The sequence below is a fragment of the Caretta caretta genome, chromosome 3 (genome assembly GCF_965140235.1).
Source record: "Caretta caretta isolate rCarCar2 chromosome 3, rCarCar1.hap1, whole genome shotgun sequence".
NCBI lineage: Eukaryota > Metazoa > Chordata > Testudines > Cheloniidae > Caretta > Caretta caretta.
This window is the reverse complement of record NC_134208.1, coordinates 132,537,333-132,548,920: the sequence shown is the minus strand read 5'-3', so window position 1 is coordinate 132,548,920 and position 11,588 is coordinate 132,537,333.

The following is an 11,588-nucleotide window of genomic DNA, read 5'->3' as shown; positions in this document are numbered from 1 at the left end:
GCTCTCAGAGCAGTCCCAAAGTATTAAAAATCCAGATTCATTCTCACATAGTTAAGGTTAAAACTTTTTATTTTTATTTTTTTATGTTATATTTATTTATTTACCTTTTCATTTAAAGCTTAACTCTTATAATTGCTCTTAAATCTACATGGCTACTTGTATTGCCTTGAAATTTGTTATGCCTCAGGGGGGGGGTGCATGGTTCTGTTAATGATCCAAATTTGGGGCTATTTGACCAAGTAGTTCCCAAGATACAGCCCCCATCCCACCCCCAACAGCTTTTCTTAAAGTTGACAGATTTTGGCAACCTATTTGCTAACAGAGAGATCAAACCAGGGCTCAAATAATCACACTAGAGTTTCCAAAAAGCAAGGGTTACCCCAACAGAGTGCCTTGCACACACCAGCCCTTTGGGGGAAATGAAATTAAAATGCTCTTTCAAAAAGACAAGAGTTTGCTTCTCTAGATAAGCATTAGAATAAACTCAATAGCCTTTCATGATTGGGGTTCTCAACCTTTTTCTTTCTGAGACCCCCCCCAACATGCTATAAAAACTCTTATGGTCCACCTGTGCCACAACAACTGTTTTTCTGTGTATAAAAGCCAGGACTTTTGTTAGGGGGTAGCAAACTGGGCAATTGCCTGGGGCCCCATGCCACAGAGGGTCCTGTGAAGCTAAGTTGCTCAGGCTTCAGCTTCAGCCCCAGGTGGCAGGCCTCAGAGCCCTGGGCTTCAGCGCCATGTGGTGAGGCTTTGGCTTTCTGCCCTGCGCCTCAGCAAGTCTAATGCCAGCCCTGCTTGGCAGCCCCACTGAAACCTGCTTGCCCCAGACCCCTGGTTGAGAACCACTGTCATAGATTACACTGATCATGCATGGACTGAGGAATTAACATATTGTTATTTGTTTGTTTTTAAAGTTTCACATTTGCTGGTTAGCTCAAGGAGAGACACAGTAGGTCTTTGAACACCAATGTCAACTTGAGTCCCACACAGGGTTAAATAGCATTTTGCTAAAACCTGTCAGTTTTTTGTTATTTTATTGGGTGGAGGAGTAGAAATGCAATTTCTAGACTAGATGACCCTTGTGGTCCCTTCTAACCTCATGATTCTATTATTATATTTTTGTTTAAAAATAGACATGTGAATGCTTCCTGGCAGGGGAGGGGACTATTAGGAGGTGAAGAGAGGACGGGGAATGAGGTGAGAGGGTCTTGGGACTGCTTTGAGATCAGGGGGATGGGTTATAAGTAGGGCCCTACCAAATTCACAGTCCATTTTGGTCAATTTCACAGTCATAGGATTTTAAAAATCGTAATCTCATGATTTCAGATATTTATATCTGAAATTTCATGGTGTTGTAATTGTAGGAGTCCTGACCCAAAAAGGAGTTGTGAAGTGTCACAATGATATTGTAGGGGGTGGTTGTGGTAGAAGTAAGGGTGGCAATACCATACCATGCCATCCTTATTTCTGAGCTGCTGCTGGTGGCAGCGCTGCCTCTAGAGCTGGGCAGCCGAAGGCATCGGCTAGTAGCCGGGAGCCCAGCTCTGAAGGCAGAGCCGCTGCCAGCAGTAGCACAGAAATAAGGATGGCATGGTATGGTATTGCCACCCTTACTTCTGCGCTGCTGCCTTCAGAGCTGGGCCCTCAGTCAGCAGCCACCTCTCTCCGGCCGCCCAGCTCTGAAGACAGAAGTGCAGAAGTAAGGGTGGCATGGTACGGTATTGCCATCCAGAAGTAAGGGTGGCAGTACGGTGACCCCCCTAAAATAACCTTGCAACCCCCCTGAAAATCCCTTTTGGGTCAGGAATCTCAGTTTGAGAAACGCTGGTCTCCCCCATTAAATCTGTATAGGATAGGGTAAAAGCACATAAAAGACCAGTTTTCACGGAGGGAGATCAGATTTCATGGTCTGTGATGCATTTTTCATGGCCAAGAATTTGGTAGACACCTAGTTATAGGAGACATGAGAGGGGCTGTGGAGCTTATGTGAGGGGGAGGAATGTTAAGGGGTAAGGAGCTGAGAATGGGTATGCTTGACACATATCAGAAACTTTTCAGCACTGGGCAGGGTGGGAAGGAACACACAGGGCTGTGAATGGAACAAAGTTGATGTTTCAGGCTGTATTCAGGCTGATGTCCCAGAGCTGATGTTTCAGGTTGTAGTCATCTCCATGAGGTATTCTCTTTCAGCCGAGGACATCTCATTGAGATGAGTGGGCCACTTAACATTTCTCTGAGCTTGCAGCTTTGAAGTTTGAAACCCACTCTGAGCAGAAATCTGAGAATGTACTGTAAACATTTGGGAAATATTTGCCTCTGTCAGCGTTTATTAATTTTGGAGAAGTGTAATTGAGTACAGCAGAATATTTGCTGGTTTAGAGGAGGGATTCAGGGATGGGACGGGGTGGACTTGGGGCATGGCTGGGAGGAGGGGGGAAGGAAGCTGGGCTGAAGCAGGCTACTAAGGGAAGTAGCCCAGGCTCAGTTGGGGTTAGATCAGCAGTCCTCATAGGGAGGACCCAGTTCAGTCAGTGTACAGCTTGGGCTACATAACCAAGGTAGTGTGCGGCCCTCTAGTAACCTGTGATATGTGTTTGCACCATCGTAGGGCAGGAAACAGCAAGCAACACCTTACCTGTTAATATACCAGTTAATGATGTGGGAGCTGAAATTTTGGTGGGAAGGTTATTAAAGTGGGGAATTGTGGGGTGGGGGCTGGGGAAGGAGAGAGACAGATCTTAACTCTGTTTTTCACAAGTTTGAGTTTTGCTGCATTCAGCATTGGCACGAGCCCTCACAGGGAAACCTTAACTCTGCATTAATGAAGTTTTTGCCAGTTAATGTGTATATATTTGCAAGCTTCCCTTTCCAGTCTCCTCTTTCAGGGGCCTAACATTTAGACACCACTTTAGAAGTAAAGGAGTACGTGTGGCACCTTAGAGACTAACCAATTTATTTGAGCATGAGCTGATGAAGTGAGCTGTAGCTCACGAAAGCTCATGCTCAAATAAATTGGTTAGTCTCTAAGGTGCCACACGTACTCCTTTTCTTTTTGCGAATACAGACTAACACGGCTGTTCCTCTGAAACCTGTCACTTTAGAAGTGCTCCTCTCTTGTGTTGGAACCTTTCTGATGGCATACTGTTTTACCTGACCAATGTTATTAGGTTTCTTCAAGAGCACACTCGCCTTCATTTAAATCCCATATGCACTGGGAAACTGACCAGTTGCTGACAACCAATGTCAGCATTGGATCTTTCTGAACATCTGATGAAAAAAATGAAACTGCTAATGTAGATTTAAGCCTTGTGTGGATATAGGAAAGGGATTTCTGTGAAACTTAAGGTATGAATTTTAATCACTATAGTTATACTGGTATAACCCCCATGTGGACACTTATTAAAGTGAGCATCTTTTTTTAAATTTAGCTTAGGAACAGGCTTAAACTAAACTCAAAAAAGTCACTGTGGCAGTGTTGGTACCTGGTTGGCTCAGTCAGTCAAGGGGGCGGGGGGTAACACCACCTCTCGACTCCCAAGTCTGTGTTCTAAACCCCTCTGTAATTAGCACAGTGTGACCCAATGGCCAGAGTCCTTCTACTTCTCTAGTGGGGTAATGCAGCCTAGTGGCCAGGGTCCATACAATGCACCCCTAGGGTGGTACAGCCCAATGGCCAGAGTCCACCCAATTCCCCTCCCCTGATGGGATAATGCAGCCTAGCAGCTGGAGTCCCTACAACATGCCCCTAGGGCAGTACAGCCCAATGGCCAGAGTCCATCTAGTTCCCCTCCCCTGATGGGATAATGTGGCCTAGCGGCCAGAGTCCAACTAACTCACTGGATGGGCCACCCCTTCTCAAAGGTGAGTGGCTGAAGTAGGGGGACCTGGGCCCACCCCCTCCACCTGGTCCCAACCCAGGGCCCTATTGGTGGCAAGTTCTCCTCACCAGTGGTCCGCCGGGAATCCTCCCAAAACACACTGGCCAGAACGGTCTCAACACCTTTCCCCTTTAAGGCCTTCCTGGGTCACTTCCTATCCATTCCTCAGATTCAGCCAGATCTGCAGCATCCTCTGCCTCCCCTCTGCAGCACATCTGGGCATGTCTAGCCTCTGCATCCTGGGGTACCAGTCTCTCTTCTGCTGGACAGAGCAACAAGCCTCCTTCCCCTCCAGTAGTTCCCCCTGACTGAGCAGCTCTTCAGGCTTTTATACCTGACTTCCAGGTGGAGCATGCTCGGCAGAATCCCAGGGGCGGGGATTCCTTTGCTAGGAGGGAAGGATTAACCCCCGCCATACCAGTTCAGGGCTGATCCACCCCATCACAGTCACTTTGTATAGGAATATATACTGGAATAAGAGTGTCCACACAGGGGTTATACTGGTTGGCTGAGAGAAGTGAGTACTTACACTTAATTCAATGTATTTCTCTGTCTGTAATGTAATAACTTTTGAACACCTCATCCAATCAATTCCAAAATTTCAGGAAATGTTATAGGCATCTGTCATAAATATAAAGGGAAAGGTAAACCCCTTTGAAATCCCTCCTGGCCAGGGGAAAGCTCCTCTCACCTGTAAAGGGTTAAGAAGCTAAAGGTAACCTCGCTGGCACCTGACCAAAATGACCAATGAGGAGACAAGATACTTTCAAAAGCTGGGAGGAGAGAGAGAAACAAGGGGTCTGTATGTCTGTCTATATGCTGGTTTTCTGCTGGGGATAGACCAGGAATGGAGTCTTAGAACTTTTAGTAAGTAATCTAGCTAGGTATGTGTTAGATTATGATTTCTTTAAATGGCTGAGAAAAGAATTGTGCTGAATAGAATAACTATTTCTGTCTATCTTTTTTGTAACTTAAGGTTTTGCCTAGAGGGGTTCTCTATGTTTTTGAATCTAATTACCCTGTAAGATATCTACCATCCTGATTTTACAGGGGGGATTTCTTTATTTCTATTTTTATTAAAAGTCTTCTTGTAAGAAAACTGAATGCTTTTTCATTGTTCTCAGATCCAAGGGTTTGGGTCTGTGGTCACCTATGCAAATTGGTGAGGCTTTTTATCCAACATTTCCCAGGAAAGGGGGGTGCAAGTGTTGGGAGGATTGTTCATTGTTCTTAAGATCCAAGGGTCTGGGTCTGTAGTCACCTAGGCAAATTGGTGAGGCTTTTTACCAAACCTTGTCCAGGAAGTGGGGTGCAAGGTTTTGGGAAGTATTTTGGGGGAAAGACGTGTCCAAACAGCTCTTCCCCAATAACCAGTATTAGTTTGGTGGTGGTAGCGGCCAATCCAAGGACAACGGGTGGAATATTTTGTACCTAGGGGAAGTTTTGACCTAAGCTGGTAAAGATAAGCTTGGGAGGTTTTTCATGCAGGTCCCGACATCTGTACCCTAGATTTCAGAGTGGGGGAGGAACCTTGACATGCATCAATTGTCAGAACCTTATTGATTTTGGTGCACTACACTGAAAAAAACAGGAGGGGTAAATGGAGGACACACAAAGCCACTTGCATTTGGCTAGCAGAGCCAGCAGTTTCTACCACCTCCGTAATTAACTATAGATCAAAGAACCAATTGATGGCAGGCAGCCATTATCACATTCCAGCATAATATGGAATTATTAGCTATACTGCTTTAATTTTAGCTATACTGCTGATCTTCCCAGCCCAGTACAGTTTAAAACGTTGACAACCTGAAAGACTTCTTTCCCAGTCAGAAAGAAAGAAAGGAGAAGGTGGTGTAAGGGAATGGGGGCACACACAGAGACACTGGCATGGTGGGGGGAATAAGGGACCCTTGCATGGGGCTTTAGGGAAAGGGAGAGCACACAGGCCCCTGACATGAATGGGAAAATTGAGGACAATGGTAGGGGGTAGGAGGACGTGGGGCATACACAGACCTCTGGCTTGTGGGGGAAATAGGGGGACTCAGAACACCTGGTAAGGGGGGAAGAATGGGGGATCCTGGAGTGGGGAAAGGGAGAATGGAGGGCCACACAGATCCCCTGACATTGGTGAGCATGTGGAGGGGCTGAAGGGAGTCCTTACAGTGGAGGGGGATGGAAGGGCAGCACACAGGGAGCTTGTCGGCGAGGGTGAGGGAGAGAATGGAGAAACATATGGAGCTCCTGGAGTGTGCAATGAGCTTGGCCAACAGAAGCAACAAAGTGTGCAACCCTCTAATATAAGTGGTAAAACTTTCCTATATAGCCAAACCCTAAGACTTAATACCTAGTGTAAATTGGGCTTTAAAAAACACTTTAAATTTCCTATAAATAAAACAACAAGAAGTACTGTGGCAAGGGTTCTCTATTTTCATTTGTAAGCTCTTAAGGGTAAATATTGTGTCTGGTTTGTTTTTACAAAGCATTGTACACACTTGCAGCATTACATAAATGATATTGTAATTCCATTTTCCAAGAAAGAAGGGAAAAACCACTGCTCACCCAACAAACAAGCAAAACTAAATTCACTCCCATTCTTGTCGAGAAGTTGGCCCATCATGAGACCTACATTTACTGAGAAATAACAAATTCCTTAGTTAGGTTTATCAGTACAAAAACTCTGACTATCGTCTTTTCCTTCCTCTCCTAGATTACTGAAACACACAGACAAGTTTCCCCTTTCATAGCCATAAGTGTTAAGATCTTTCTTGTCTTGGAATTTATATTACTTATGGTAGAAGACTGTCCTCACTAGATGTGAAGAATGTAAAAGGATATAAATTACAATTGATTAGCTGACCAACAGAAAAGAAGAGAAAAGAACTGTGCATTCTTCCAAAGATTCTAGCTCCTCTAGCAGAGGAGAGTCTCCACCATTTCCTTAATTGCTTTTTAATTCCTCTCCAGAGCTTTGGATGGGGTGGAGTGGGAACCCCCTGCTCTTGCAGTATTGTTCATGATAAAAGTCATCATTATGATCTGACATTGAAAAAAAATCATTTGGGAGTTAACCCTCTAACCGTCTTATAAACTGCCAAGGTTTAAAAAGAGACTGTCTTTGAAACAGCATTAATTAAATTATGTACAGCAACTTGAGATGTCTGCATAAAATGCTACAAAATCAAGTCCTCATCAAACGCTCAATTCCGCAGGTTGCCAAGTGCCTTCTTAGAGAAGCTCTCAGTTCCCACTGACTTCTGTTTGTACATTATATACTCTCAAGGAGCTTCTGCATCAGTCTTCGGGATGGTGCTGAGCATGTTCCTCTCTCATTGACTTCCTGGGAATTGAAGGTTTGCTATTTCACAGGAGATGATCAGCACCTGGCAGGATTACTAATTAAAGACCTGATCATGCACCCCATGGAAGAACTCCCACTGTCTCTAATGGGAGCAAGATTAGGCCCTAAAAGTGGTATGAAAACTATTGATGAAGAATATGGAACGCTAAGGGTTTGTCTACATGGGGAAATTTTTTTGGAATATGTTTTTGCGTATAAACATTTGTGAATTTACTAATCAGAAATAAGTGAACCTCAATTCCCGTTTTTAACCTACCTCCCTTCAAATAGGGGACTTCAATCACCTTGACATCTGCTGGGAGAGCAATAAAGCAGTGCTCAGACAATCAGGAAGTTTTTGGAGAGTGTTGGGGACAACTTCTTGGTGCAAGTGCTGGAGAAACCAATTAGGGGTTGTGCTCCTGTTGACCTGCTGCTCACGAACATGGAAGAATTGGTAGGGGAAGTAGAAGTGGGTGGCAACCAAGGCAGCAGTGACCATGAGATGGTCAAGTTCAGGATCCTGACAAAAGGAAGAAAGGAGAGCAGCAGAATGTAGACCCTGGACTTCAGAAAAGCAGACTTTGACTCCCTCAGGGAACTGATGGGGAGGATCTCCTGTGACACTAATAGAAGGGGGAAAGGAGTCCAGGAGAGCAGGCTGTATTTTAAAGAAGCCTTATTGAGGGTGCAGGAACAAACTATCCCGATGTGCAGAAAGAATAGCAAATATGTCAGGTGACCAGCTTGGCTTAACAGAGAAATCTTCGGTGAGCTTAAACACAGAAAGGAAGCCTACAGATGACTAAAGAGAAGTATAAAAATATTGCTTGAGCATGCAGGGGTGTAAGCAGAAAGGCCAAAGCAAAATTGAAGTTGCAGCTAGCAAGGGATGTAAAGGGTAACAAGAAGGGTTTCTACAGGTATTTTAGCAACAAAAACCCTAGTTGCAGATTTATTTTTGTTAATCCTTCCGTTCAGTTTGAACGGAATTAGCTCATGACCACTGGAGCCAAGATTATCCCCTACAACCATTTCTTCTATGAGGTCCTCACTACTACCTTGAGGGTGCCATTTAGGGATCTGGGGCAAAAATTGGGGATTGGTCCTTCTTTGAGCAGGGGGTTGGACTAGATGACCTCCTGAGGTCTCTTCCAACCCTAATCTTCTATGATTCTATGAAATACATGCAGGGCTGGCTTTAACCTACCTCCCCTCAAATCAGTGCATCCACACAACACTGATTTTTTTTTTTTTCAAAATAAGCACACCACATATGGGGCAGATATCCATGGTGCAATGTCCTGTTGTTGGGCTCTGTATATTCTGGGATTTTTTTCTTGCTGGTCATTGTGGGATACCTACCAGAAGCCCAGAGTTCTGGGATTTGGGGTCAAACGAGCAGATTCCCATTCATCTGTCTCTTGCAAACCTGTGCCATTTTCAAACTGCTGTCAGACAACAGAGAGAGAACACATTACTGCAAGCCGTGATCTTACCATTGTTAATATATAGACCCTGCTGTACTTATATTTGCAGTCACAGAGCTGGACGGGTTTAGGTGTGGGAGTCAGCTGCCATGCTGATTTGGATGGACGATGAGGATGAAGTTATCCAGCCACTGGTGGATGAATGTTTCCTGGAGCAGCTTCACTTGGTGAAGTGCCATTTCTGGGCTCAGGAAATTAGCAGTAACTGGTGGGAAAAGGAGAGAGATGCAGACCTGGGATGATGAGCAGTGGCAGCTGAATTTCATGATGACAAAGGGCACTTTCCTAGAAATCTGTGCAGAGCTCACCGCAGAGCTGCACACCAACATTCCCCTCCGCGTGGAGAAGCATGTGGTTATCACCATCTGCAAGCTTGCCACCCCAAACTGCTACTGATCAATAGCTAAGCAGATCAAATGTTGGGCTGTTGTCATGTGGGTGCACGCTGCTATCAAGAGAGTGCTGCTGCCTCAGATCACAAAGGTTGGCAATGCACAGCAGGTTACTGATGAATTTGCATGGTTTGGATTCTCAAGTTGTACTGTGGCCACTGATGGGACTCACATACCTATTCTGTGACCCCCCAAACCAGGCCTTGGGGTTCATCGACAGAAAAGGCTATTTCTACATGGAGCTCCAAGGCCTGGTTGATACCATGGCAGGTTCACCAATATTAATATGGAGTGATCTTTAGCAACTTGGGCCTGTTTTCTCCAGTGAAAAAGGGAACTTTTGCTTCCAGGACTATTATGGGCATTAAGGGTGTTGTGATTAACCCAGTCATTCTTGGAGATGCAGTTTATTCTCTGTTTTGGCTTACAAAGCCTTTTACTGGCCACTTAGGCAGGAACTGTTTAACTATATCCTGAGGAGTGGCAGAGTGACAGTAGTAAGTCCATTTGGAAGGCTGAAAAAAGACAGAGGTGCCTGATGGCAAGACTGGGGGCTGTTGAGCAACAGCTGCTTGTTGTATTTTGCACAACAAATATGAGAGTAAGGGAGAGAGCCTCCCTGATGGGTGGGAAGCAGAGGTGCAGTCTTTGGGAATGTTATGAGCAGCCAGCAGAGAGGCTGCCTCAGCAGACTGCAGCAAACCATCAGGAATACCCTGTGCTTCCACTTGGAAGCACGAAGCTAAAATGAAATTTTATTATGCATTATGTAAGGATTTCATTAGTGTGTCTGTAAAATGTGATGAAATGCAATTTTGTTACGCTTTGCACAGTGATTTAATGAAAGGACATTTTGTTATGTGTCTAGCACATGTGATTGGATGAAATTGTATTGAACCTCTGTCAATAATATAGTGAATGTAAAGTCGTGCAGTTAAAACTTTCACTGAACATAACACAAAGTTAGACTAGCGGAATATAAATCACCTCAAAGAATAGTGCAACCTTTATGGAACATAGTGCAGATGTGGCACACATGCCTAAAGTGCTGAGTGCACACATTTGTGCTGTCCTGGTCACAAATGCGTGTAGGTGCAGGGCTTCTGATTGCTGCTTTAGGCTTGGGATGTAGGAGGGTGACAGAACTTCAGTCAGTGGTCGGTGTGCCTCCTCATGGCTGGACATAGTGTAGACCTCCTCTATCTCAATTATGTTCTGCCAACAGCACCTTGGACCAAAGAGTGGTCTGTCCCTTCTTGTGACTCAGCCATCCGGCCAGGTCACTTAGGGTATGTCTACAATGTAATTAAAAATCCATGATTAGCCCATGCCAGCTGGCTCAGGCTCTCAGGGATCAGGCTAAGGGACTGTTTAACTGTAGTGTGGACATTTTGGCTCAGGCTGCCGCCTGAACTCTAGGACCCTGCGAGGTTGTGACCATCCTTCTGCCAGATCTGCAGCCTTTTATGCCAACTGTTGCTAATTGGTCACTTGGTCGCAGCTGGAGAAGTAATAGATCCAGCTATTAAACCTTTCCTGGCAGCTGAAGTGTGGGGGTCTATGCACCCCATTACAAATGGTGAGGGAAGAAACAAGCACTCGTAGTTATAGGAGTGAAGATGGCTCCAGTTTTTTAGGCATTGTTCTCCATGGGCTTCAGGAGATGGCAGGGTTGGGCTTGGAGTGAGAGTGTGATGGTAACATTGTACCAAAATGTTCTCCAGCAGGACTGTCTGCTTCTGTATCAACTTCAGCAGCTGTTACTGCATGTTGCTATCTTTCTTCATACTCTCCCTTGTCAATTTTCTGTGGTCTCTCTCTGCAAAAAGAGCTTCCCCTTCACTCTTCTGTCTTCTTCTGGAATACAGACATGAAAACACTTCCTCCCTTGTCCTCTTTTTCTTCACCCAGAGATTTGTCAAACTTCCAGAGGATGATCATGCACCAATCTTTGATGATCATGCACCAATGCTTCAGGTGCAGGAACTGGGGAAGGAGAGAAACAGAAGTAATTATACCAATCATTGTTGTCATAGAGATAAGGACAAAATGTTGCTTGTGGCACCTTGTTCCTCAACTTCAGAAAGAAAGAAATGAGAAGCTTCTTGCAATTCTTGGGTGAACTTGGAGGTACTTTACTGCTTACCTCCCTTTTGTATAGGACCCATGTGCCAAGCCTGAGTTTGTGGTGGGCTGGAAGGGTTTGGGAAAGCAGGGACAAGTTAATAATCACAAGTGCACCTCTTCAGGCTGCCCTTACTTTGGAGGATGTTACGCTGAGGGGGTCACCAAGAGGCAGAGAAGGCGGCTCTTGTTTGAAATGGCAGTGGACAAACCAACAAGAGGTTCAGTGATATTCACCAGAAGGAGATCCAGGACTGGAAAGGCAGTGCTGCTTGTACAGGCAGCCCCGAGAAAGCTCCACTGCCTTGCAATGTTTGTGCCAAAATAGAGCACTATCTCTGACTTAAATTACCTTTTATAACAC